General features: G+C 38.4%; 1 protein-coding gene across 3 annotated transcripts in view; it reads left to right on the top strand.

The window, feature by feature from the left end:
• The window catches only part of RAPGEF4 (Rap guanine nucleotide exchange factor 4), a 282413-nt gene that overhangs the window by 92694 nt on the left and 165471 nt on the right, over positions 1-24248 (top strand). The window contains exon 1 of one of the 3 annotated variants that reach the window (XM_029934375.1): positions 15188-15297. The exons of the other annotated variants lie outside the window; for them this stretch is intronic. The gene's annotated coding sequence lies outside the window, so the exon portion shown is untranslated. Of the gene's footprint in view, positions 1-15187; positions 15298-24248 lie in introns of those variants that run through there. 3 annotated transcript variants of the gene reach the window in all.

Raw genomic sequence — 24248 nt, 5'->3', positions numbered from 1 at the left:
GGGCCTGGGGAATAAGGACACACTTCTATCTTGGGCTTTTCTACTGTGAAGGCAGTTTCTGCTTTTCATGGGGTGAAAATTACTTCTGGACTTCTCACCTCTCGTTTGCCTCCTTCCTCTCCTACACCCCACGGTGAATCAGCTGTATGCTCTCAAGCATGAGATTCAATTACTTTTATTGTTAGGCTTGGCTATGATTGTCTTTAATGGTCAGAAAATTATCCAGCATCTAAAAAACACAATTAAAAAATTCAGCCACAGTGTGTCCCTGTGAGTTTTGGCTGGCAGCAAAGAAGTAATTCTTCTAAGGAGTTGTTATAGACATTTGCATTTAGTACTAGCTCTCTGAATTTTATTTCACAAATGGAAACCTGAGGGTGTTTTTTTTTTTTCCCTACTCCATTCAGTAGTAGGCATATTTTAACCAACCTCAAAATGAAAGTATCAGTTTAATGTCATCCTTGAAGTAGAAATTATTTTATAGCAAGTAATCCTTACTTTCCATGTACAACACCAATCAAATATATGAATACTAAACATATTTAGACTCTGGTTCTAGGCCTAAATAAACTGGTATCCTTGGGAGATTTACTTAATTCATAAGCAACTTGTCTTATTATTGGGAAGAAGCAAAAGCATTTAACCAGCCTTAACAGATTGTCTGATAGGAATACTAGTGCAAATGCTATTGGCGAAAAGGTACTCTAGGAATCTTTGTAGATGATAGCAACGTAAGACATTTGCAATAAGGATCACGTGGAGCTGATTCCAGGCCAGGCTGGAGTGGTTTGGGATTATGTGGGAACAGTGAACCTTAGAGCTTTATGGATCTTGCTGTTCTGACAAACAGCAAGTGTTTCCTAATATGCCATAGCTAAATCTGTGACAGAAGAAGTCATTGCCTCCTACACTTTCGGGGAGGAGGAAGCCATGACGGCAACACTTAATGAATGGCTTGGCAGCTCAGGGAACATCCCTGAATGTGTTGTTTTGAATGATGCCTACAGGTTTCAAGTGGGCAGGATTAAAATGCAAACCACGCCCAGATTTAAAAAAATTTAGTATCTGATGTTTGCCAATCAGAGGAAAGGTGATAGAGTACAGTACACAAATTTCTGAGAGCTGTGTTGTCACCTGGACTAAGACATCCTGCCATGAGATGGCTAGGGACAGCAGCTGGCCCCTCTGTGGCCATCAGGGAATGGATTTGGCAGATGAGAGGGAAATGTGAAAATATTCCTCAGACACGGCCACAACTTTTGGTAAAATGCATAAACATAAAACTTAACATTTTTGCCATTGTAAATGTACAATTTAGTGACATTAAGTATATTCAAAATGTTTTTCAAGCATTACCACTGTCTCATTCCAGAACTTTTTCGTTACTTCATAAGGAAACCACGTACCCATTTAGCAGTCACTCCCCATTTCCCCCTCCTTCCAGCCCTGGCAACCACTAAGCAGGCTTCTTAGGAAGGGCCCTGAGGTTGGGAATTAGGAGATGGAGGTCTTTTCAAACCTGGGCTCCTGTCTTTGTGTTTTTCAACAACATAGCAGCCCCCTCGTAACAGTGTGATGGCAAACCTATAATTTATGGCTTCCTTCGCAAAACTTTTAAGACAACTTTAGTGAGGTGCATTTGTATACCATAAAGTTTACCCATTTCAAGTGTATAATTCAATGGGAATCTTTACAAGGTGGTGCAGCCATCACCACAGTTCAGTTTTAGAACAATTTCATCCTCCTGCTTATGTCCCTCATGCTGTTTATAGTTAAACCCATCCCAGCCCTGCCCCGGGCAAGCACTGATCTACTTTCTGTCTCTATAAATTTGCCTTTTCTGGACATTTCATATCAGTGTAATCATGCGATATGTGATCTCCATTTCTGTCTCCTTTCACAGACTATAATGGTTCCGAAATTCGTCCACCGCATATATATGTCAGTAGTTCTATTTTTCATTGCAGTATTCCATTGATTGGATGTACTGCATTTTACCTATGCACTCACTTGCAAACATTTTATGGACCCAGCACACTGTCTTTGTGTAATTCCTCTACGCTGCACAAACATTTTAGAGGAAGTTTCTTGTCTGTAGCTTCTAGAGGGTTATGTTGTTGGATGTCCTCTAATATGCTCACTCACTAAGGTTCTGTCCAACAGGAGTCCCAGGGACAGATCCACATTCTTAGGTCATTCATTTATTTAGCAAATATTTGTTGAGCCCTCATGGGTGCCATACTCTGTTAGACACAAGGGATATATTCCAGCACTCTTGGAATTTCTTCTGTAATGCCAAGATTCTTCACACCATGCACAGCTCCCCTTCTGGTGGGTGGAAGGAGTAGGCACATTCTATGCGGACTGATACTCAGTCACAGGCAGCTTTCTCTCTGTTTGCTTCTCTGATCTTCTTACTCTTGAAATACTCGATGCTCCTCTGACATGTTCCCATTCTATCCTGAGTTTCCAGCACATTCTGTTTGATATCTCTTCTACCTCTGGAATGTGATAAAACTTGGGGTTAGAATAGCCTCATATTATGACTTGAATATATAAATGAATGATGAATAAATGACTTCCACTGATGAATGAATAAAGGAATGAACGAACAAATAGAAGAATTAGGGGCACACTGACCTCTTCAGATCTTGACTTCTAGACATACTTGTTCCCTCTCTTTTAGAGTCAGCGGTTGTATGATTCCCTCTCTAGAGTGAAGGCGCAAGTACTTAAGAGGAAGTAGAATAATCTGATGTTCTCTCTGCTCCTTGGAACAGAGGCTTGACATCAACTTCTTATCACTGTCATTGGTATTTTAATAGTATCCCAAGGTTCATTCTCCAGATGGACTATTTAGGGAAACAGTATGAAAATGGTCTTGCACGGCAGGGTGACCCAGGCCAGATTCCAGAGGTAGTGACTTACCATGGCTTCTCCAGGCCCCTCCCTGCTCCATTCTGCCACCACCTGGCTCATGATGCTCTTAGCTTCCTCCTTGACTCCTGTCCTGGGTCATATCCTGCCTGACCAGAAAGCCAGGAGTGAAGGGGACAGGACACACACTGTGTATTCCTGTGGGACACTGGGCAGAAGGTGGAAGAGGGAAGATCCAGGAGGCTAACCCAGGCGAGGTGCTTCATGTGGAGAAGAAAACAGGTGGTTCTGTGAGGGCTTTACCGCTTGCCAGTTCTGGTGGCTGGGCTGTAATCAGAGACCCACTAAAATTACTGGGACAGAACATTAAAAGGGGAAGAGACATGGGCATATCTAGTCTCAGAGATTACTTACAGTTACTTGAAGCTTTAAAAATAGGCAATAATTATTTTTAAGATTATGTTATTTTGTAGGACTAAATACATATGTGTTATTGACTTTAATGAGACTATACTTTAGCCTTGTCCATCTCAGGATAATTCTGGAGATTTCCCTTTATTTCTGTGGTCACTGTTTGGGGCCCATTGGTTTGGCCCATCATACAAATGTACTTCATGGATGGTAGACAGCATACTCCTGTGGAGGGTCTACTGTGGGTTATCATGTCTGTCCAGCCTTCTTCATCCAGCGTCTCTTCATCCCTGGATGAGCCAGAGCCTGCTGCCCTCCGTTTCTTATTGGCAGAGAAGGACTGAGATGCTAGTTGGAGAGAAATTACCTTGGGTTGATTCTGTTTTTGCTTTGCATCTTTACCATTTAAAGTGTGCTCATTTTGAGGCACCTCCAATACATTTTATCAATCCTGAATTCATATATAGAGATGCTTCTCTCTGAGCTAACTCCAACAAAAATGCAGTGACACCTGGTACTAATCTTGTGAATCAAAAGTCAGAGTGTGCATTCTTGGTTTTTTTTTTTTTTTTTCTTTCTTGGCACTTTGCTTTTAATTTACACTAGATCCTTTCTGTTGAGTTAGTAATTTCATTTTAAGTATAGAAATCAAGTTTAATTAAAGCTTTCTTGCCATTTAAAATAATTTGTTTATTTAGCATTCTTAATTACCTTGGGTAAATTGCCTATAGAAGCTCACCTAATTCATTTGTTTGTTCAAATTATTACTGTCATTTGCATATTTTGAAAGACACCACTTTAATGAAACAGTGAGGTGAAGTCAGGGCAGATGATTCCTTTCTGTGGCAAATGCTAAAGCGATGGTCTTTCTGCTTTAGTCTGTTTGTTCAGCTGGAAGGTGTGCATCATCCTCCTGAGTTTTCACAAAAGATCAAAGTTTTAAAAAGCTTCAGTATTGGAAAATCATTAGTGATGAAGTATCTGGGAGGGGTGGCAATATGATGAATTGAACAGCATTCAAGTCTAGCGGGGACTGCCACTTCCGCAACCTCCTCTAGTCTCCTATAATGAATGCAGGCATGCTTCTTCTTAACCCCAAGCTACGTCCGTGCAGACTTGTGGGTCTAGATGACATTTCTAATGCCTTTGAAGAACTTACAGTAATTTGTTGAAAGACTTTCTGTTATTAGTGGAAAAATGTGATGTTGCACAAAAGTAACAATTTTATTCTGAAGGTATTATAATCATTTACTGGTGTCAATAAATAATCACCTATAGGAGAGGAGTTTAGAGAACTTAAAATGATAAATAAGCAAGAATGATTTCTTATTTGCTTATCAATTATTTTAAGTATGAGTTTTAGCTTATAATCTTTGGGAGTGCTTTTTCGATTATTCTTTGGGAGCTTTTCTTTTTTTAGGATGGAGGAATGAGGGAGTTTTTCATAGTTCTGGATAAGTTTGCAGGATTACTTGATTGAATCTGTTTCTGATTTATTGATTTTAAGTCAATCCCAAGCCTCCTAAACTTTAGAAACTGATTCATAGTTCCCACTATAAAAAAAAACACAATTTGATAGAGCATAATAGAACACATTGCATTAAGTGTCTCCAGGTTTCCTATTGCCTATAACGAAAATGTGGAAAACATTCTAACAAGAGCCCTTCATTAGTGTTAGTTATATACTAAAAGCATCTCTGAATGATGTGGCCCCAAGGCTTATCTCAAATAGGAAACATTCTCTCTTTTATACTAATGGATTATTTGTAGAGAAAGCGTATATGCATCTTATGGAACACTAGTAATGAAAGTAAATGAATACCAGAGCCAGTTTTTGATGTTTGCACTCCAATTTAAAGGTCTATGATAAAGGCAGGAAGATTGCTCCCTTCTGAGCCTGGTTGAGCCTGGATCCTTCTATTCTCTCTTTGTTCATGAAGGCACAGCCCCTGGTCCAGCATTAATAGGGCATGCACTTTTAGACCTTCTCTCTGTTGTAGTAGAAAGGATGCTATCCTGACACTCAAGAATCCTGCTGTGGTGATGTAGTAACCCCGTGACCAAGTTACTTCCATGGACTCATTTCCTTACCTGGAAAGTGGTTGTTTGTAGATGAATTAGACATTTTAAGAGGTCATTTTAATTAAAGTATGTGCTTCCAGTGGTAATAGATTGTCTCTGATGCATATTCCTCCCCATGGTCTCCACACAGCCAGGGGTGGAAGTCGGGGAAGCCAGTCCTGGAGTTAAGGTACAGTGAGAGGGTATGAATTAGAGAAGAGCAGGTCGGCTCACAGGTACCTCAAGCTCACTGCCTCATCACCCTCTCCGTTCTGATGAGCCTCCTGTGGCCATATGCTGAATCTTTGACCTGACCTGGGTTTGTAACTCTCCCCACTCTCCATTAGGGGTAGAGGGAGGTGGGGGCACTGGGAAGGATCTTAGAGATGCAAATATCTGGAATATGCTCTAGATGTGTAAAATAAAACTCTACCTTTGTTTAAAGAACACAAAAGAAGAATTCCTTATCTCTTGTTTCACTTGGAGAATAAAAGGACTCTCAACATTGTGACTGACAAATTTTGATATAGTTTTTGCACTAGTACGGGATTTTATTTTACTTTTTAAATTACAAAAATATCAATAAGTATTATGAGAAATTCAAGCTATAGGGGGACCTGGGTGACTCAGTCTGCTGAGGGTCCAACTGGCTCAGGTCATGGTCTCCCAACTCATGGGTTTGAGCCCCGTGTCAAGCTCTGTGCTGACAGCTCACAGCCTGGAGCCTGCTTCAGATTCTGTGTCTCCCTCTCTCTTTCCTTCCCCATTCATGCTCTGTCTCTCTCCTTCAAAAATAAATAAACATTAAAATTAAAAAAAATTCAAACTATATGCAAAAGATATTAAGTAGAAAAATGAAAGCCCCTTTTTTAATTAAAAATATTTTTTAATGTTTATTTTGAGAGAGAGAGCAAGTGGGGCGGGGCAGAGAGAGGGCGGGGGAGAGAGAGAATCCTAAGCTGTTCCATGCTGTGAACAGAGCCCAATGCAGGGCTCTATCTCATAAACCATGAGATCAGCCTGAGCTGATATAAAAAGTTGGACACTTTGCTGACTGAGCCACCCAGGCACCCCAAAAATGAAAGTCCTTTCTACTCCCATTATCTAGAGCTATCTGCTACTAACACTTTTATTTGGATATTTCAGACATTTTCCTATGCACTTATCAATGCAATTATCATAGATGAATATCTTTTTGCCTTAAAAATTGAATTATACTGTAAATACAGTCATGCCAACAACTTTTTTTTTCTTAAATGTCTTTCATAGATATTCAGCTGTGAGAGTACTTAGAGATCTCAGCAAGATATGTATTCATTAAAAACAACTGGGCTTGTTTGTCTAACTCTGTAGACATAATAAATCATACAAAAGCAGTAACACTAGAGACAGTGTCAAACTATGACATACTTCATCTTTTGGTTTTTGGAATGTTAGTGAGGATTAGCCCTTCTGGTGTTCCTTGCCCTGAACCTTTTTGTAATCTGGGCCCCAGAAGGAGGATAACTTTATTCCTTGAAGTAGCTCTCTATTAGCTATTCTGATGAATAAATACTCATTGTCAGTAAGCTAATATGTAACCCTTCCAGATTTTACATTTAGATACATGTAGTTTTAAATTTTGCTTAATGCTTATATGGTGCTTACTGTGTGTCAGGCACAGTTCTAAACACATTACAGATTTAAATATCTTCCCTGCCTTGTACTGCTGAGGCCCTCCAGCACAGGGTGAATAGAATTGGTGAGAGGGGACATCCTTTCCTTATTATCAATCTTGGGGAAAAGCATTCAGTATGTCACCACTAAATAATGTAACTGCAGATTGAGGAAATCCCCCTTTTGTTATTAGTTTGCTGAGAGTTTGGGTCATGAATTGTTAGTGAATTTTGTCAGACTCTTTCCTGAGTATATTAACATTCTATATGGTTTTTCTTTTTTATTCTGGTAATACTCTCAGTTATAATAATTGATTTCTAAATGTTAAAACTGTGTTACATTTCTGAGGTAAACCCTACTTGGTCATGATGTAAAACAGGGTGATTATTTCTATATATTACTCGATTTTATTTCCTAATATTTGCTCAGAAGTTTTATGTCTGTATTTGTAAAGCCATACTTTTCTTATAGTATTTTTGTCAGATTTGGTATCAGGATTATGCTGGCCTCATACGGTGAGTTGGGGAGGGTTCCATCCTGCTCAGTTTCCTCAGAAAGGTTTGTGTAAGATTAACATTCTCTTTTCCTTGAATATGAAACCATTTGTGCTGGAGTTTTCTTTATGGGAAGGATGTTGTTTGTGTATTCAATTACTTTAATAAGGATTGAGCTATTAAGACTTTTAATTTCTTTTTTTTTTACTTTTAATTTCATCTTGTGTTGCTTTTGGTAAATTCTCTTTTTTAATTTGTTTGTTTTATCTAAGTTTCCAAGATCACTGACACAAAGTTGTTTACTATACTTACTATTCCTCAGTATAGTTGGGTCTGTAAAGACATCTTTTTCATTCCTGATACTCATGGTTTTATTCCCTCCTTTTAGTTTCACTTGATCAATCTAGCTAAGAATTTGTCAAATTTGGTGATCTGGCAATGAACCAACTTTTGGTTTTCTTTTTTTTCTCTACTGATTTTCTGTTTTTTATTTCATTGATTTATGCTCTTTTAAAAAACAATTTTCTTTTTTCTATTTCCTTTGGATTTGCTTTTTATTCTAGCTTCTCATATGGAACCTTGGGTCACTGCTTTTATACCTTCATCCTTTTCTTTTTCTTTTTTCTGTGTGTGTGTGTGTGTGTGTGTGTGTGTGTGTGCATGTGTGTGTGTGTGTTTTGAGAGAGAGAGACAGAGAGAGAAAAAAAGAGGGAGAGAGAGAGAGAGAGGAGAGAGGGGCAGAGGGAGAGGGAGAAAGAGAATGTTAATCAGGATTTATGCCCAGCATGGAGCCTGACGTGGAGCCAGACATGAGGCTGGTCTCACCATCATGAGATCATGACCTGAGCTGAAATCAAGAGTTGGATGCTTAACTGACTGAGCCACCCTTTATCCTTTTCTACTATAAACATTTACAGCTATAAATCTCCCTCTAATTACTTAACCATGAGACACAAATTTTGATATATTGCATTTTCATTACTATTGACTTCAAAATATCTTCTCTGTGATTTCTTCTTTATTTTCTTTTTCAAAAAATTGCTTAATTTTTTTTTTTTTTTAAATTTTTGAGAGACACAGAGAGAGAGCGTGAGCAGGGGAGGGGCAGATAGAGGGAAACACAGAATCAGAAATAGGTTACAGGCTCTGAGCTGTCAGTACAGCTCAGACATGGCACTCGAATCCACGAACCATGAGATCATGACCTGAGCTGAAGTTGGATGCCTAACCGACTGAGCCACCCAGGCACCCCTGATTTCTTCTTTGAAGTGTGTTATCAATTTCTAAATATTTGGGATTTTCTAGATATCTTCTTGTTACTATTTTTAGTTTATTTGAGTTATAGTCAGAAAACATATTTAGTATAATTTCATTCATATGAAATTTACTGAGAATTGTTTATAGCATACCAAAATGTCTATCTTGGTGAATGTACCATGTACACTTAGAAAAAATGTGTATTCTGCAGTTGTTGGGTGCAGTGTTCTGTAAAGGCCAATTAAATTGGTGTAGTTGATAGTGATATTCAAGTCTTCCATGTTCTCACTGGTTTGTTTGTTTTTGTCTTATTATTCTATTAATTACCAAGAAAATCTCCAACTTAGATTTTGGATTTGTCTATTTATTCACAAATTCTGTCAATTTTGTTTCAAAATGTTCTATTTTTAGGCACATATACATTTATTTTTTTTCAGATACCTTTTTATTATCATTATGGAGTGTCTTTCTTTATGTCTGGAAACACTCTTCACCTTGAAATCTAGTTTATATGATATTAATATAGTCACTCCAGCTTTCTTATGCTTTCTCTTTTCCATGCTTTTCTTTTCAGATTATCTGTTGTTCCATGTATTTAAAGCTTATGGAGAACATATATATATGAGTTTTAATTTTCTTACACATTCTAGCAATTTCCATTTTTAATTGGAATGTTTAGTCTGTTTACATTTAATATAATTATTTATATGATTGGATTTAGACTTGCCAGTTTGCTATTTGTATTCTTTTTGTCCCATCTATTTTTTTTGTTTCTTTCTTACTTTCCTGTCTTATTTTGGATTAACTGAATATCTTTTAGAATTCTGCATTAGTTTGGTTTTTCAGGAAATATGCCAAGATGAAGTTATAAGTGCAAGAGATTTATAGGGTGCAATGCTATCAAAAGATAAAGAGGAGAAAGGGCAGGTGTCTGACATCTGTGAAAGGAGGGAGCAACAATGGAGGATAAGGTAGAAAGAGCCCCGGGGCGCCTGGGTGGCTCAGTTGGTTAAGCCTCCGACTTCGGCTCAGGTCAGATCTCACGTTCGTGGGTTCGAGCCCCGCATCAGACTCTGTGCTGACAGCTAGCTCAGAGCCTGGAGCCTGCTTCCGGTTCTGTGTTTCCTTCTCTCTCTGCCCCTCTCCCTCTCATGCTCTGTCTCTCTCTGTATCAAAAATAAACACATTTAAAAAACTAAAAAAAAAAAAAGAAAGAGCCTCAAACTGCACTGTGATCTTTGCCAGCCTGATGGAGGATTTTGAGCAAAAATTGCTGATAGATGACTATTGCACTGGGCAGACTCGGCCAAGTGCTCCTATCCCTGTCATGGTCAGTCATTGGCTAACTGCAAAGAATGTAGTTTTGATTCACTCACAGTGGATCCCTGAGGTGCTGCCATTAGATGTTGTCAGCTAACTACACTCCTCACAGCTGGCAATATTCTTCTAGAAGGGAGATCCAAGTGAGGCAAGCACCTTCATGGCTGCCCCAAATTCCATTTTAATTTTTCTGTTGGCTTTTTAATTGTATCTCTTAGCATTAATTTTTAGTGGTTTCTCTAGAGATTACCATATATAATTTTAATTTTTCACATTCTACTTAGAGGTAATATTGTACTGCTTCATGTCAAATACTGGACCATTGCAACAGTATAGTTTCCTTTACTGGCTCCTCCGTCTTTTGTGCTATTGTCATCATGCTTATGTTATAAGCCCCACAATGTAGTGTTATAATTAAATACATTGTTTTATGTCTTTTAAGGAATTTCAAAGGAGTGTGTGTGTGTTTGTGTGCGTGTGTTTTACACTTACTCAGATATTTACCATTTACCATTTTCAGTGGTCTTCATTCCTATCTCTTTCTGTAGATCCAAATAAGCCTTTGTAGAATTTATTTTTCTCCTATAGAACTTTCTTCAGCATTTCAAGTAGTGCAGATCTGCTGGAGATTGTCTTTGAGGTTTTGTTTTTCTGAAAATGTCTTCATTTAGCCTTCATTGTCCTAGAATATTTTTGCCAGATATAGAATTCTAGCTTGACTGTTGTTGCTCCTGTTGGCACTAGAAAGCTGTCATTCTTTTATCTCTGAGCCTACATTATGTTTGATGAAAAATTAGTATAGTTTATCCTGTATATAATATGCCATTTTCCCCCTGGTTGCTTTCAAGATTTTCTCTTTATTTTTGAATTTTAGCACTTCCAATATGTGCCCTGGCATGGGTTTATATTCTGTTTTGTTTTTATTTATCCTATTTGGAGTTTGCAGAGAGTTTTGAATTTGTAAATATATATCTTTGTTTTTAACAAATTTTAGTAAATTTGGATTATTATTTTTTCAAAAATTTTTCTTGCCCATTTTCTCTTCACCCATCCTTCTGGGATTTCAATTACACATGTGTTAGACATGCTGTTATATCCCCCTGGACCCTGAGGCTTTGTTCATTCTTAAAGTTCTTTTCTCTCTGTCTCAAATTGGATCATTTATATTGTTCTATCTTCAAGTTCACTGATGACTTTTTATTATTTTTTCTCTAATCTGTTGTTAGGTCATCCAGTATATTTTCTTTTCAAATTTTTTGTTTGGTGTTAGAATTTCCAATTGGTTCTTTTTATAATGTCTCCTTCTCTGCTGAAATTCCTTTTATATCCTTTAGCATAGTTATAGTAACTGCTTTAAAAATCTTTGTTTGCTAATTCCAATATCTGCATAATCTTACAGTGTGTCTCTGTGGATTATCTTTTTTTTTGAGGATGAATTTTTCTGTTTCTTTGCTATCTAGTAATTTTGGAATATACGTTGGACATTGTGAGTGACATAGAGATTTTAAATTCTGTCATACACCTTTAAAGAGTATTGATTTTCTGTTTTAGCAGGCAGTTAATTTAATGGAAGTCAGATTCCAAGTTTGTCTACCCTGTAATGGACAACAGCAGAAATCTGTTTAGTACTTGTCATCTTTGCTGGCCTACTTGAAGTCTGCTCCACACATAGTATTGAGAGTAGTCAGAGATTTGCTTAGATTTTATATACTGAGTTTGAGGCGTCTCCTCTGTGGTTATCTTCTTTCTGGGGTTCCCTCTCACATTTTATGGCTTCTGTTGTCTCTGATTTCTCAGCTACAAGATGTCAGACATCTAGCTACCATGTGGACCTCACTAGGTCTCCCATTAGATAGGAAGCTATAAAACATGAGTGATTTACCAAGAGCCATTTTTCCAACTGTTATCCTCCCCTTTCTCTCCTGCCTGCTCTTGGTCACTCTCCGATGCCTTCAGATAGCTATGTTTTTAAATATTTTTTTAAAAGTTTACTTACTTATTTTGGGAGAAAGAGAGAGAGCATGAGAGGAGAAAGTACAGAGAGAGAAGGAGAGACAGAGATCCCAAGCAGGCTCTGCTCTGTCAGCACACAGCCCAACATGGGGCTTAAGCTTGCAAACTGTTAGACCATGACCTGAGCTGAAATCAAGAGTTTGCTACTTAGCCAACTGAGCCACCCAGATGCCCCTGTTTTTTTCATATTTTAATCCAGAGTTTATGATTGTTACCTATGAAAAGGATGGTCTGATATTAGTTATTTTTATGACCCAAAGCAGACTGTATTCCCCTTTATAGATGAATTTGAAAGACAATTATACTGCATTAAGCTTACGTACATTACCCAAGGTCATACATTTGGTAAGTGGCAAGGCTGTGATTTGAACACAAGTAGTTTGGTTCTAGAGTATTAAGATTTCATCCAAGGGTAGACTTTAATGATATGAATTTTCAGGACAATGGCAGGAAGTATAGGAATTACTCTTGGATCCATGGTGCCTTCTGGTGTTAAGTCCTTATGCATTAGACCATTCTCAAGATCTCATTACTCAGTGGATACTTCTCATGTCTTTGGGTGTGAACATTATTTCATGTACAAGTTTACACATAAGTTGTATTAAAGGATAATGTTGTTCTTGTAATTGCAAAGTAGATCTTTAGTTATGAGAAATCTCATATTTTAAGGGTCCTGCGATGTACTCCTTGGGCCACCTTACTTGGAAACTGGTGAAGTTTATCATGTGGTTCTTTTAGTGATTAAAATAAAGAGAACTTTTGAAGGAAAGTAATATCAACAGTAATATAATGAATGTATAGAAAGTATTTGTTGACACAACTCAGAACCACATTATGGTATAGTTGACTGTTAAGAAGGGAAGCTTAAGATAGATTTAGCTGATGCGAACCATAGACCTTGGAAGCATAACAATAGGACCAAACTTGGGACGGCTCAGTCAGGTAAGCATCTGACTCTTGGTTTCAGCTCAGGTCATGATCTTGTGGTTTCATGGGTTCAAGCCCTGTGCTTCTTGGGTGGGTTCAAGCCCTGTGCTGCTTGGATTCTCTCTCCCTCTCTCTGCTCCTCCCCCACTCACTCTGTTTTTGTCTCTCTCAAAATAAATGAATAAACTAAAAGAAAACACCCACACACAGTAGGATCAAACTTGAGCTGTCCTGTCCTGTGATTGTTTCCCTTTTTCTCCTCTGGCCTAAGTAGTTTCAGTTAACATTCATGAAATGATTCATTTCATCTTAGCCCTCTAACCCTTGATTTTATCTTCACTTTGCTTTTAGAGTCTGGCTTGCTTCATGTAGATTTCATCATAGTTTGTAAGCTGATTTGTAGTGAAATCTTACTCATGTATGTTACTTTCAAACTAAAGGAAAGGGCCTATGTTTTTGATTTTGGAATTCTCTTAGAATCCCACACCAGTGCTTGGATACCACACTCAAGCTGACTGGTCAATAAAGAGCGGGGGTTCAATACTTGATTGGTTGATGATTCTGAATTCCAGCCACTCAGTTCTGGGAAGGTGGGCTTATCTTCTGAGTTTAATAAAACTGAGTCCTTGAAGGCCATGATAAAGATTTTGGCTTTCATCCTAAGAGTTACGGGAAGCAATGCAGAGTTTTAAGCAGTCGAGTGACAAGTCCAGATTGAAATTTTTACAATAATTACTCTGGATGTTTATGGAGCACTTTAGTATAACCCAGTTCTATGGTGTAGAAATTAATATAAATGATTAAATTTTAACCCAGAGATATAATCTAGAGAACTGATACTCCAAGTAGTCTTCAAAGAGAACCCGCAAGTGTTATTTCTCTCAACTGCAATTTTGAATATTGAGAAGCAGAAAGTTTGAGATTGACTTTTTTTGGGACAGAGGGAGTCAAGAGCCTAGAATGTGGGTATTTTGCATTTCTGAAAAGAGACTATTTTTACAATGAAATATTATCAAGGAATTAGGGAATTGAATATCAAAAAGCTACTAAAAATGGCAAGTCTATTTTGTGCTTTTATGGAAAATGTATGTAATAATTTATTAATTTAAAAAAGCAAAATTAAAAATGTAATATAATTATGAAAACAATCACGTTTTCTCTTAACAAAAATACACAAAAATAAAGATGAGACTTGTTATCCTTTATTATCCACCAAATTCTGTTGCTTAACAGCTGTTAAAAAGTTATGTTGCTTAAAATGAGAAAACCTAATATTTCAGTAATCATTGGAAATCTGAGTTAAAAGCGTTGAGATGCTGCTAAGAAAGCAAAATTTTCGAGAGATAAAAATGTACTCTGACATGTTTCTTCTTCCTAAACATTTGCAGATATTGAAAAAATTCTAAATGTGTCTTGAAGAAAGGAAGTGACAACTCCTGAATTAAATTCAGTCTTTGGCTCCTGCTTCAGACAATATTTATTGATAGATTATAATAAGGTTAATAGTAATTTGTTTGATTTCCCCAAATTTTTGTAGGATTTTGTGCTTCTTGTATGTAACTTGCTAAATCATAGCACTCAGATTCCTCATTAAGATTAACATTAAATTATTCATATGTAAAGTAGACATGGGTGGAAAAAGAAGGAGAGTTCTCAGGAAAAAAGTCAGCAGAAGGTGCCCTGACAGTGGGCAATGAGTGCGGTATCAAGTTTCTCTGTTTTTGTAAACAGTGTCAATTCTGTATTCTGGGCTGAATAAAACTGGCAAATGACAGCTCTCCCTCGTATTTCCTGAGGTCATTTGTACTATTTTAAAGGATAAATCATAAATAGACCTTTGAACTAAGAGTCTCCCTGGACCTATCCTTTTGCGACTGACTTCCAGTCTCAATGGGATATTGAAGGGGCGGCTCAATAGAATAAACAGTGGAATCCTTGTCCGGGAATGACTGCCTGGCAGTTGTTTCATGGAAAACAGGGAGGGGTGGGGGACAGCAACCCTGCTCTGTTCACTGGCTCTTTAATTTAGATTACCAATGATAAAGCCGGGGCTACGGCTAAAGAAAGGTAGGATGCATACGCAGAAACATTAGTGCTAATATGCTGCAGAAAGACAAGATAAATCAGCCCAGCTCTCATACATCACTGAGGGAGAAGCTGATTGCAACTTGACCATGTGCCTGAGTAGTCCCATCAGTGAGAAGAGCAGAACATGGATTAAAAAACACTAGAATGTACCCTTAGGGCTACTGCCGTGCTGGACCTGGGAGAAGTGTCTGGTGTAAGTTTCAGCTTGTTTTATCCACGTATTTACCAGTGTGTTCCCACGCAGGGAGCTTGTTTCTGTTTCTGTGTTTTCATGGAAGCTTCAAGCATGTTTATTTACAGTCGTAGACTTTATTTTGTATGGATGTAATATCAACCTAATAAAGTTCTTCACAGAGGACAGTTTAGCCCAGTGTTTATCCAGGAGAGAAATGTGAGAAAGTGATGGTTATCCTTATTGTCTATAGGAAGCCTGTGGGTGAGTTTTGAGTTTTGTTTTGTTTTGTTTTGTTTTGTGGGGAGGCGAGGGTTACAGAGGTGGATTTTAAACTAAAACTCAGTTCTTTTGCCATTCACTTAAAAAAAAATGCAGTGGCAACCCAGCATTTCGTTCCTCCTGTGGTCTTTTGTTTTGAAAAACTGTTTGAATATGTAAGCCAGACTGCTCAGAACACAGTATATTTTCTGACTGGGATGTTTGTATTGTTTCATATCTGTTATTAGACAAAATAATCATAAAGGGTGTTTTCTATGGACCTTTTTATATTCCAAAATTAAGTACAGATGGCAATTTCCAACAGTTTTAAAAATTTGTCAATTATTTAATTTAGCATCACTTAAGCATCTGCACAGGGAGAAAGCTGAGATGGTACAGAAGCTGAATAAGCATTGATTGCTCGTCTGAATTGCATCTTTAAAGTTTTTGCCTCAAATCTCTGATTTCACAGTTTATTTTTGCCAAATTAGATTATCATATTTCATTATCAAGACGGCAAATGGGTGGAACTCTCTCAGATATCCTACATTTCCTGTTAGAACAGCGCGTAAAGCGCCTGCTGATTGTTACTCTAAGGGAAATTCTCATGCCGGCTCCCCGAGAAGATGGCTTAAATAATGCATGGGTAAGAGTGAAGCAAGATGGAATTTATGGCCCAGACACTGAGTTCAGGCTTTTGTTCAGAGGAAAGACTACATAAGTATGAGCGTATTAACATACTCTGAGGCTCCAGGGGAAGGGCGTAACTGAATGAAATTAGTGGCCACATGGTACTATCCACATGTTACTTCAAAACAAGCTTTAAAACAGTCCACTGAGCCTAAGTGTGGTTTGAGGAACTGAGGAAGGAGAAACTTGAAGTGTCAGTGGCAAACAGAATTCCCTGACTGCAGATTCCATGGGATGGACACAGGAAGTGAGTGTTCTGTAGGGGGCAGGGTGGCCTTAGGGAGAATGGATGTGTGACTGATGAAAAGCAGCATGGTGGTCTTGTTAGGAAGGAATAAACCTTGACCAGACTGCAGCATTCTATATATTATGTCTTCCATCTTGTCCTAGTTAGAGGAATATGTCTGCTGAATCCTAATCTCTTTAATTGTTGATAGAGCAGGCATGCGATTTGCTATAAATACACATGAGCATTCATTTCTGAAATAATGGCTGTTGCCAAATATATTAGACCAACAGGAGTGCTGGACTAGGGAAGGCTGTGCTGAATAGTTGAGTTTTGGAGGTAATGGACCAGTTGAGAATCACTGCACAGCTGGGCCAGCAGCTGCACCCAGTGCTCTGTCAAGTTTGGCCTCCAATTTCCTTGAACTTGTCCTTGTTTGCCAAAATGATGAACATAGCAAGAGCTCATTTCAGATGAGCCTGCTGCAAGCAAAAAAGACCTTTTCCAAGGAGTCTTTGTCAAGGTATGTAGTCAACAGTAGCAGTGGCCAATTGAGGTATTGATTATGGAATGGGAAGTTTGAGTAGTCATAAAAATATAAATGAAAGGCAAAGTGGTAGAATGAGGTAAGCTGGCAGAAGACCAGAGTACATTAAAAGGCTGTATTGGGTCATCACTGTCCTAACTAAAGGACATATGGAAAAATCTCATAATAACATCCAGCAATAATTATCTTGTAGTTAGGAAAAATAAATAGGCCTGTGAGTTGGAACGTAGCCCAGTAATCTCAACGCCTTTTTTCCTAACATTGTATTGTTCTGATATTCCTTGGGACTGGGTCAAGAGGAAGTGTCATAGAGAGCATTTTCTATTAAGAGGCATCCAGTGACTAAATCATGGGATTCGTGGCAAGCCAAAATAAGTGTAGCAAAGACTTTCCCTCCATTTCTTGGTCCTGGCTTGAGCAGGGTTTACTTAGCATGTACTAATTATCCAGCGTGTTCTAGACACATACTCTAACCAAGTAGATTATCAACTTTTTGAGAGCAGACACTTGGATTTATACTTCTCGTGTATAAATCCCATTTCTTGAAAATCATTGTCTTGTTATGGTAATAATTGCAGGTCTGTCTACTTTCTTGACTTTGAAGAGATTAAATATCAAATCTTTGCTATGCAAAGCCTTTATTTTTCTCTTCCAACAAAGATGACTCTCCTCTTTTCAGATTTGAGAGCTTGTGACTTGACCACTTACAAGTTAGGTGATTTGGGACAAAATACTTCACCCCCAGGAGAATCTCTTTCTTCATGTGTGAAATGAAGAAAGTAACACTCATCCTGCAGGACTATGAGAAGGAGAGGTGCCTAGTGCAGAGGCAGTGCTTTCCTCCTTCACAGAGGATAAGCAGGGAAAGTCACCATATGGACTGAGTGTGTGCTGGCCGTGGAGGCAGACATGGGGAGGGAATGAGGAGGGTAGCAAAAAAGCTGGCTCAGAGTCTGGAACAGAATCTTTCATAAAATATGACCTGAGGCAGGATGGTGCCAGTGGAAATGCAGAGAAACGTGTGAATCTGAAATATGTTTTAAAGGGAAAATTGACAGAATGTGGCAGCTGGTTATATTAAGGTGAAGAAGAAAATTATAAAGAAGGAACAACCATGAAGGCTGAGGGCCAAGATTATGGGTTTGTGATAATGGCAAGGTCAGTGTGTGTGTGTGTGTGTGTGTGTGTGTGTGTGTGTGTGGTTTGTTCTCCGAACCCCCAAAAGCTGAAGCAATACAGTTCTTCAGGGACTTATAAACTAAGAAAACATAAGAGAGAAGAGGCAATTGGAGTGCCTAGTTAACTTATGTAAAAGGAAAGGAAAAAAATCAATAATAAACCAATAATATAGGACTATTGTTGACAATAGAGTGAGAATTCAAAGGAATTGCTTAAAATGGCAAATCTGTGTTTGGAGTTTTTCCCAGACAAGACCCACAATCATCAAATAATAAGGCTCTTCTGCAGTCTTGGAACTTATTTAAGTTTTCCCGAGTTAAAAAAAAATGCCACTGAAAGGATACAAATAGTGTCAGGATTGGGAAGAAAAAGAGCATGAGGAATGTAAATTCTCAAAATAGCTTGGTTTTGAAGAGGAGATAGAAACCAAAAGATAGCTGGTTGACCTTTCAGAACTTAACCATTCATTATGACTTGTCAGAAAGGTTGACAACTGCTATTCCTTAAATAATTTATTATGATTTTTCAGGAAATTCAAGCAGGAATCAAAACTGTGCCAAGCCACCAACTGGCAAATAGGTTGTGGTCAAATGCTCATTTGCAAATCCTTTATCAGAACAAGTTGTAAACATCCTTGGGTTACTTTGCAAAAGGATACACAACTCACCCTACAGTAGAAATCATGTCCATTTGCAATAAAAAATTAATAGCAAAAAGACTCTTCTGTTAATAATTAAAACACAAGCAGTACCATAAGAATGGAAAATGTTTTGAATGCCAGTACTGGGAGAAGTGCATCTTAACTAGAAGATAGTATGGGATGTAGGTATTTTAAAATTGATGTCCACTTTCGCTGACTTTAAGAGACCTTGATTTCTTTAATTTTGAAACATAGGGATTTCTTTGTCCTCATTTCCTGAACTTTACCTTTAATAATACCTGCCATGACCAGGATTGTTTTCACACGTTTAAAAAGGAAAGGGAATGCAGATGAGATTAAAAGGTGGAGAAGAAAAGAGGAATACTGAAGGTAACTGGGACAAAAGTTAAAAGAATGAGAAGAAAGAGCAGGTTTGAAGAATGAATGAGAGAGGTATTGCATGAAGGGAAGTTGAGGAAGTTCTGGCATTAAAAAGAGAAGTATGTAAGAATGTGCATGTTTGCTCTTAAGGAGTAAGAAGGGAGACCACTGGGCCTAATAGCTCGCTGGATCAGCCACCAGGGGGTGCTATGACTCAGGGAAGTTGTTTCCTGAGTACGCGAGGCCACTCCTATGACTGATTGACCTGGGGATGGGAACCTTTGGTCCTCTTAAGTTTCCCCGATTAGACCCCTCTTCTGTTCTTTGCCTTCCCTATTCAGTGTGGATACCATGGCCTATCATTTCAACCACCCTTATACCAATATTTTCAGTTCTCTCATTCATCCATTCAATAAAGATGTGTTGAGTAATTCCTGTTTGTCAGGCATGGTAGTATTAGGTACTTAGAAATGAATCAAACAGATATATGCTAACCCTTGACACCTACCATGCCAAATAAATACTAACCTTTAATCAATGCAGTTGTGTGCTTTCTCTGGCCTCCAACCAGAATTCTAAGCACTGCTTGAGGAGATCATACTACTGTCCAGATAGATGCTGTGATAAATTTATGACCTCCAATCTCAGTTGGGCCTCTCAGTATAGCTCAGCAATCCTTATATAGTTTTCTAATGTATTCCCGACATTCTTTCTCAAACACCTATTTGAAGACTCTTCAACTTTTCTCCAATAGTTGACCAAACCATGTCAGTAGATAACCTCACCTCTTGGCATGCAGAACTTCAACTTCTTGCCACCAACTCTATTACTTGCATAACCCAAACTAAACCAATTGACTTGAGTACAGTTCAACATGGTGAAAGTCAAATCTAACTCCCAAATAGCCTCGGAAGACAATGAAAGTCTTTACTGAAAGTTTCTTGAAGAGTCAACCATTAGCAAGATGGGGAACTAATCCCAGAACACATAGCTGGATTTCCAAAAAATTGTTTTTATAGGTCTTTCTCCCCAGAGTCTGGCTCCTCAGGCAGCCATCAGTTTACAGATGGTCCCTGACTTAGGGTGATTTGACTTAATTATTTTGTGACTTTACAATCATGTGAAAGCAATATGCATTCAGTAGAAAGCAAACTTTGAACTTTGACTTTTGATTGTTTCCCAGGCTAGGAATATGCAGTACCATATTCTCTTGCTGGGCTCCCAATTGCCAGCTGATCACAGGGTAAATAACCAATACACTTACACCCATTATGGGTTTCATTTTCAGTACAGTAGCCAATAAATTATATGAGATATTCAACACTTTATTATAAGAAAGGCTTTGTATTAGATGACTTTGCCCAACTGTAAGCTAATGTAAGTGTTCTGAACACATTTAAGATAGGCTAAGCTAAGCTATGATCTCAGTGGGTTAGATGTGTTAAATGCATTTTCAACCTATGTTTTCAACTTCCAATGAGTTTATTAGGATGTAACCCCATCATAAGTTGAGGAAAATATATATATCCTCTTTCTGTCTTCCCCCTCTGCCTCTGCCCCTGGCACCACATGAATTCACCTCATCTTATTCCTGTCTGATCTCGTTTTTTTTGCAGGAAGAACTAGTCCATCTCGATGTCTGTCATTTTCCTCCCACCCCTTACCTCAATCAGCACAAGTCATAGATAGTTCGGCAAACAAATCATCCTTTTTCTGAGTGAGAGGAAGGCATTGCAAATATTGGTGATTTAATATGTACATATTTTTAAATTGTCCGTTTGTGTACATTCCTTCCACCTTTCCACAGGTTAAAGTAGAGGAGTTTTTCCCTCCCCTGATTTTTCTACCTGTGTTCTGCATCTCATTCATCTCCATCTTTATGGGGTGCTTGCTTTATGCACACTTTCCTCTATTTTCTATAAAGTTTCACCTTTTCATCTCTAGTGGATCTTATCAGAGTGTGCTGGGGCTCTACCTGCTCCAATCTTTAAAAAATAAGACACAACCAAACCTTCATGTTCCCTGTACTGTCTTTCATTTCACTAACTTTTTCTCTCCTTTTAAAGCTTAACTTCTCAAAGGGATTGTCTACATTTCTTGGGTCCTTCCTTCCCAAATACTCCTCAACCACTATGGTTTAAATTCTACCCCAGCCACTTCATAAAAGCCCCTCTAGCTAATGTCGTCTACTGTCTCCTTGTTCTGAATGTGAAGGGGATTCTCAGTCCTTAATCTTTCTACAGCATTTGACATCGTAGAACACTATCTTCTTTGAAATATAGTTTTCTTGTAGCTTCTTGGTGCTCTCCTATGTTGTGGTCTCTGTGAATTTATCTTTCTTTACCTACCATTAAAATACAGGTGATAGTCAAAGGCACTGTTCTTTTTTGACTTTGGGAGGAATAGGGTGGGAATTCCATCCATTTCTGAGCCTTCTGTTAATATTTATATGCTGCTGATTTCCATGCTTTGGTCACACCAGCCCTCACCTAAGGAAGCGAGATACGAATTTCTGCTTGGAAATCTTCAAACTCAACTGGGACTTAACCCCAGAATGAGGCATTCAGGAGGGAGCCCTCTTTCTCTGACTCACAGTGTTAATTTGCTAAATTACTGTCTCCCAAAATACTTCCCTCAAAGACACTTCACCATCATTATCTATTCTGTTGTATTGATCTCTTTTGGGGCTGAAACACTAACTCTGAAATCTTACATTCTTTCTTACTCTATTATTTGTAGATAAACTTGATAGAAATTGTCCTTCTAATTAAACCAAAGATTTGGGATTCAGAAGCCTTTTTTGTCCCATAACTGGTTATTAAAATAAAAAGTGCTTTGCCTTTCTAGGTTTTGGATTAAAAAGAATTCACTTAGCCACTCAGTTGGCATCTTTGTTTCCTCCAGGTCTTTTTGTGTCCTTGAGGTAATTGAGTGATCTTGGAGCAGTGCAGGGGGTCAGCAGGGCTAGAGGGGCAATGAGACACAGAGTCTTTAATATTTTAACCTACACTGGAAGCAAAAGGTAAATGAGCCAGTCTTACTTGTGGCCTGAGGGGTCGTCCAAGAGAAAAGACTTCAGAGCCTAAACACAGAAGTACACCTTTGCTTATATAAACAGACTCATCATCTGAAATTGTACCTATATCACTTTAAAACCGTAAATTGTGGGAAAAGTCATTTTCAGCACTTTGTGAGTAAAATGGATTAACAACTGAGGACATGGTCATTTGCAAGTTGTGGTCTAAGAGAGAACTAAGTCTGCTAGCCTTGTCCAGTTTTACCGTGATCAAATGGGCACAGACTAATCGTTATCCAGGCCAATCTATAAAGGCAGAGGGGTAAACATTTAAATTCTTTTGAACCTTTGGATTGTAACTACATTTTGGAAGGGTTTCATGTTGATATGGAAGAAGTCCAGTGACTCAGGACAGAAAAATAAATGTTTACATTGCTTATTTAACATACTTAAAGCCATTTTGTTGAAGAATATAGAATATATTTTAACTATAATGAGAAAAAGAAGGCGGAATACCTTTCATAGATTCACATCGTGTCATACCTAAGTTAATCCGAATTTTAACTGTTAATCGATGACCGAGAAACTGGAGAAGGTGGGACATGCTTCAGTTGTTGGGCTCTTATTACCCAGGCATGCAATTGCATTTTGAACAGATTGGAATCAAATGAACAGATTATTGGACCACCTAACAAAACGGGCATTCTAGTAATCAATATCTGAAATAATAAAAGCATGAATTAAATGTTTTTTGATCAATATTATTCACACAACTCATATCCTTAATGATAATGCTTAACTGAAAGAAAGACCTTTGCTTCAAGCTTCATTTGCAATCCTCAGCGAACTCTAAATTTGTTTTGACGTCCCAGTGCTTCTGGAAAATATGAGTCCTGTATTTCATTTTGTGGAATTAAAGCAGACTGCATAATAACATGCTCTTACATAACACAGACCATCTCTACTTTTTTGTTCCAAGTTTTAAAAAGAGAAATGTGGAAGGGCAGACAAGGGGAAGGAGCTTTGGAGTTGGGGGAGGAGCTATGTGTATAATTCTGTCCTGTTAATTGTGCTCGTGCCTTTTTTTTACATATATACGTTTATTTATTTTGAGAGAGAGAGTGAGCACAAGTGGGAGAGGAGCAGAGAGAGGGGGAGAGAGAGAATCAAAAGCAGGCTCCACACCATCAGCGCAGAGCCCGACTCGGGGCTCAATCCCACAGACCATGAGGTTATGACCTGAACTGAAATCCAGAGTCTGACTCTAACTGACTGAACCACCCAGGTGCCTCATGCTCAAACCTTGTTTAAAGCATTAATTTGTGCAGCAATCCAAACATTGTGGCAACTATTTGTCTGAAGCTGACACTTCTGCTAATTTAGAGGATGCAATTATAGTCCAGCTTCCTCATAACTAAGTAGAATCCTATAGTTTTTCCTAATCTAAAAGGAGAATGTAGGAAGGGCTTCAAACTCTTTAAAAAACAACTGAATTCTAAAATTCAGTGCTGGGGGCGCCAGGGTGGCTCAGTCGGCTAAGTGTCTGACTTCGGCTCAGGTCACGATCTCACGGTTTGTGAGTTCGAGCCCCGCATTGGGCTCTGTGCTGACCATGTGGAGCCTGCTTTTGATTCTCCCCCCCCCCACCCCACCCCCGCCCCTCTCCCGCTCATGCTCACTCTCTGTGCTGACAGCCTGGGGCCTTCAGATTCTGTGTCTTTTTCTCTCTCTAACTCTCTCCCACTTGTGCTCTCTCTCTACTTCTCGAAAATAAATAAATGTAAAACAAATAAAAATTAAAAAAATAAAACTCAGAGTTGGAACCAATGTAAGTTTCTATTAGGTCACATTTGGAGCACTGCAGAGGGAAAGACCTGTGGCTGTGATCTCCCCCAAATCCTTGTGTCAGGGCAAATCTGTCAACGTCCTCAGCTCGTTCTGTAGCAAAGAGGCAGGTGGGGCTACAAAGGCAGACAACTCGTCTTCCCCACTTACTGTGTCCAGCAAAATTTAGCAAGGTTGCAAAATGAGT

This window comes from Suricata suricatta, chromosome 3, assembly GCF_006229205.1.
Source record: "Suricata suricatta isolate VVHF042 chromosome 3, meerkat_22Aug2017_6uvM2_HiC, whole genome shotgun sequence".
In the NCBI taxonomy this organism is placed as follows: Eukaryota; Metazoa; Chordata; class Mammalia; order Carnivora; family Herpestidae; genus Suricata; species Suricata suricatta.
This window is presented reverse-complemented; position numbering and strand designations above follow the sequence as displayed.